This window comes from Coenobita brevimanus, chromosome 14 (assembly GCF_032717465.1).
Source record: "Coenobita brevimanus isolate Jiangsu-jjx chromosome 14, ASM3271746v2, whole genome shotgun sequence".
In the NCBI taxonomy this organism is placed as follows: Eukaryota; Metazoa; Arthropoda; class Malacostraca; order Decapoda; family Coenobitidae; genus Coenobita; species Coenobita brevimanus.
The window spans coordinates 1,447,501-1,452,500 of record NC_136967.1 but is presented as its reverse complement, the minus strand read 5'-3'; the positions used below and the strand labels follow the sequence as shown (position 1 = coordinate 1,452,500).

Genomic DNA, 5,000 nt, shown 5'->3' with positions numbered 1-5,000 from the left:
CTCACTCACTCAATCACTCTCTCTCTCTCTCTCTCTCTCTCTCAAAATGAGTGGAGTCAAGGGCTATGCATACCTGATTACTTACTCCCCACTCCCCTCCCCTCTCATCTCCCCCCTCTCCCCTTCCCTCCCCTCCCCTCCTTTCCCCTCCCCTCCCCAAACCCCACCCTCCCCACCCCTCTTCCACCTCACTCCACATCCCTCTCATCTCCCCTCTCCCCCCTCTCACCTGCCCACCTTTGCCCACTCCACGCTAATTAGCCGCAGGTGTGATGAGTGGCCTACCTGCCGTACCGGAGGGGAAAATGGGTGGAGGGAAAAATGGGTGGAGGGAAAATGGGTGGAGGAAAAAAATGGGTGGAGGGAAAAAATGGGTGGAGGGGAAAAATGGGTGGAGGAAAAAAATCACTGGAGAGAGAGACAGAGAGAGAGAGAAAGAGAGAGATGGGGGGGGCTTTAAAAAACACAATACTATTAAAAATCAATATATTCGTGATCAGTATTTTCGTCTTCGTGTTGTGGTGGTGAGGGGTATTGTGGTGGTGAGGGGTATTGTGGTGGTGAGGGGTATTGTGGTGGTGAGGGGTATTGTGGTGGTGAGGGGTATTGTGGTGGTGAGGGGTATTGTGGTGGTGAGGGGTACTGTGGTGGTGAGGGGTATTGTGGTGGTGAGGGATATTGTGGTGGTGAGGGGTATTGTGGTGGTGAGGGGTACTGTGGTGGTGAGGGGTACTGTGGTGGTGAGGGGTATTGTGGTGGTGAGGGGTATTGTGGTGGTGAGGGGTATTGTGGTGGTGAGGGGTATTGTGGTGGTGAGGGGTATTGTGGTGGTGAGGGGTATTGTGGTGAGGGGTATTGTGGTGGTGAGGGGTATTGTGGTGAGGGGTACTGTGGTGGTGAGGGGTATTGTGGTGAAGAGTATTGTGGTGGTGAGGGGTACTGTGGTGGTGAGGGGCATTGTGGTGAGGGGTATTGTGGTGGTGAGGGGTATTGTGGTGGGGAGGAGTATTGTGGTGAGAGGTATTGTGGTGGTGAGGGGTATTGTGGTGGTGAGGGGTACTGTGGTGGTGAGGGGTATTGTGGTGGTGAGGGGTATTGTGGTGGTGAGGGGTACTGTGGTGGTGAGGGGTATTGTGGTGAGGGGTATTGTGGTGGTGAGGGGTATTGTGGTGAGGGGTATTGTGGTGATGAGGGGTATTGTGGTGAGAGGTATTGTGGTGGTGAGGGGTATTGTGGCGGTGAGGGGTATTGTGGTGGTGAGGGGTATTGTGGTGGTGAGGGGTACTGTGGTGTTAAGTACAAGAGGGGTGATGAATACTTAATGAACAAGATGAGAGGAAGATTATTAGAGGGTCTGATTGTGTCCCTGTGGCGTGCTGGGAGGGAGGAAGGAAGGAAGGAGGGAAGGAAGGAATACAGGCAGGCAGGAAGGAAGGAATAAAGAAGGAAGGAGGGAAGGAAGGAAGGAAAAATGGACAGGAGTGCGAAGTAGACAGAGGGAATGCAGATAGATGGACATATAGATAGATAGACAGACAGACTGACAGATAATGGTAGGTAGGTACTCTATGTAGGCAGGCAGGTAGGAGAGAGAGAGAGAGAGAGAGAGAGAGAGAGAGAGAGAGAGAGAGAGAGAAATTAGAGCTAGAGAAAGTTCCATTAGAGCCACAATTGGGCGCTATATTAAGAGTGGAATCTACTCTCTCTCTCTTCCCCAGGTAAACAGACTCGCTTTAATTTGGCTTATTACACCTGAGAGAGAGAGAGAGAGAGAGAGAGAGAGAGAGAGCAATCTTCAGCATTGTCTTCACGAATAGGATTTAGGCCGTAAGGGGGGAGGAAAGAGGGAGGGGAGAAAAGGACGGGAGGGAGGGGGAGACGGGGAGGGGAGGGAGGGAGGGAGAAGAGGAGGGGAGGGAAGGGAGAAGAGGAGGGGAGGGAGGGGAGAAGGGGAGATGAGGAAGGGAAGAAGGGGAGTAGAGGGAGAAGGGAGGAGGAAGAATTATTGTGGGGAGGATGGAGAGAAGGGGAGATAGAGGAGGGAGGGAGGGAGAGAAAAGTGGGAAGGAAAGGTGGAGAGTGCGAGGAGTGAAGGAGGAAACGGAAGGAAAGGAAGGCATAACTAAACTATTAACAGAGAGAATTAAAGACTTAAGATGGAAGACTGAAGGAAGGAGGGAGAAGGGAGAGGCAGCAGATGAAGGAGAAAAGAAATTAGAGTGAAGGAAAGAAGGAAGGAAAGAAGGAAGGAAAAGGAAAGACTGGGGAGAGAAGGGAAAAAGAGTGAACAGGAAGAATATGAGAATAAAAAAGAAAATGGAAAAGAAAACGAGAGAAGGGGTAAACTGAACTAAACCAACCAACACTCCCACAGACCTCGCCCCCAAAGACGCAAGAGTGATTGATATTGCGAGGTGGTTGGATGTGACGCTAACGAGGCGATTCCCACCTTAACTACCGGTGACCCCACTTGACCTAGGATGTCCCCTGGTACGTGTGGCGTGTCTACCTCACTCCCTGGGCCACACGTCAAGCGCGGAAGATGAAGGGGAGATGCGGAACTGGAGAGATAAATTAGTTTGTCTGGGCTACTGAGTTTGATGTTGTTTGTACCCTTTACGGAGAGAGAGAGAGAGAGAGAGAGAGAGAGAGTGATAATGATGTTGACACCTACCGCGTATCAATTATGTTGCTAAGTCCTTGCTAACGAGACACACACACACACACACACACACACACACTTTATCCAGCCATAAGGGAGAGGTGGTTAATAATATGCTTAACAATACCTCTTCTAGTAACAATCTCTCTCTCTCTCGCTCTCTCTCTCTCTCTTAAATACACTAACATCGGACCTAATTATGCTGTCCATCAATATTCCTCACAGCATGCATACCTCCTACAATACCCCTCAATCCTCCTCTTCCCCAATCCTTCCCACCCAATACCCCTCCATCGCCACATCTTATATTCCTCACAGCATGCATACCTCCTACAATATCCCTCAATCCTTCTCTTCCCCAATCCTTCCCACCCAATACCCCTCCATCACCACCTCTTATATTCCTCACAGAAGGCATACCTCCAGCAATATCCCTCAATCCTTCTCGCCCCCAATCCTTCCAACCCAATACCCCTCCTTCACCACATCTTATTTTCCTCACAGAAGGCATACCTCCAGCAATATCCCTCAGTCCTTCTCGCCCCCAATCTTTCCTACACCATACCCCTCCTTCACCATCCCATCGTCACCAGAACCACGCTTGTTTCCGCTAACGAGGCTTCTTACTCGAATTACCCTCGTTATCAACACACTTTAAGCATTATTTATTTATTATTTATGCAAGAAAGAAGGAACCTAAGGCCAGACATGCGCAAACATTTTCCCCCCAAGACGAAAAAATGAAAAGAAATCAACAGGAGAGCCAAATTCAAGATAATATTTGTGTTTCTCTAATATCTGAGAGAGAGAGAGAGAGAGAGAGAGAGAGAGAGAGAGAGAGAGAGAGTAGAAAAGGCTATATATTTTTCTCCAACATTAACCACAAAGCCTGTTTACTTCTCTTTCTCTCTCTCTCTCTCTCTCTCTCTCTCTCTCTCAATCAGAACAAGAGGACTTTTAAGACAAGCAATTATCGTCTTAATGATTCAGACAAGCTTCATAATTAACACGAAGCCTTATAAGAGCCAGGGACTAATTAGATGATGATGATGATGATGGTGGTGGTGGTGGTGGTGGTGGTGGTGGTGGTGGTGGTGGTGGTGGTGGTGGTGGTGGTGATGATGATGATGATGATGATGATGATGATGATGATGATGATGACGATGATGATGATGATGATAATGATGATGATGAGGAGGAGGAGGAGGATGGTGATGGTGATGATGATGATGACTACTCTTGGCCATCACTGTCAAGGTAAAGTAAATACTCTCTCTCTCTCTCTCTCTCTCTCTCTCTCTCTCTCTTAACAAGTACCAACAAAGGGGACGGTGGTTACAGGCTTGTTAGGGATGAACAATAGGTGGTTACGCTCGTGAACTAGGTACACACACACACACACACACACACACACACACACACACACCGTCATTAATAACACATGTACACTTACTCCTCTCTCTCTCTCTCTCTCTCTCTCTCTCTCTCTCTCTCTCTCTCTCTCTCTCTCTCTCTCTCTCTCTCACCAGGTAAATAATTCTCTCTCACTCTAGCGTTAAGTATCAGACGGTGATTATTTTTACCTCGATAATTAGGCTAATTAATTTACACCAATTATTCATCCCATTATTATTTATTTCATTATTATTATTATTATTATTATTATTATTTATCGACGAATAATTATGCTTTACGTCGTGTATTGAGTTGTTGTTTTTTTAACATCTCGGGGGACAGGGCGACATTGAGGCGATTTGTTTGTGGCCACCCCTTACGGGATTAATTGGCAATAGATAGATAGATAGTGTGTTGATTACTAGGCGTCTGTTATCTTGTATCGACTCTTTATCTATCTAATCCTTCTATCTATCTCGGTGCATCTATCGACTCTTCCTTCTACCTCCCTTCACCTACCTACCCTCCCTTCCCTCCTCCCATCTCTTCTGTTCCTTCCTCTTCTTCTCAGTCTTCCTCTTCTCCTCCTCTCGTTCCCTCCTCCCTCACCACTCCTTCCTCTCCCTCTCCTTCTCCCCATCCCCTCCCTATCTCCCCACACATCAAACACCCCACCCACTCGCTCCCCATCCCCCCATCCTTCATTAACACCCACCCCTATCCGTGCCCCCCCATCTCCCCTTCCCCTTTTTTTGATCACTCTAGCCTTTCACCCCCCCCACCACACCACACCACCACACCTCCACCACACCACACCACCACACCACATCACACCACCACACCTTCACACCACCCCAAACACACCACACCACCCCAAACACACCTCCCCAAACACACCTCCACCACATCACACCACCACCACATTACCATACCACACCACCAC

At 48.5% G+C, this 5,000-nt stretch overlaps 1 protein-coding gene across 1 annotated transcript in view; it reads left to right on the top strand.

Annotated features, from left to right (window-relative positions):
• Positions 1 to 5,000, top strand: part of LOC145417773 (uncharacterized) — a 42,643-nt gene that overhangs the window by 30,214 nt on the left and 7,429 nt on the right. The window lies entirely within an intron of this gene.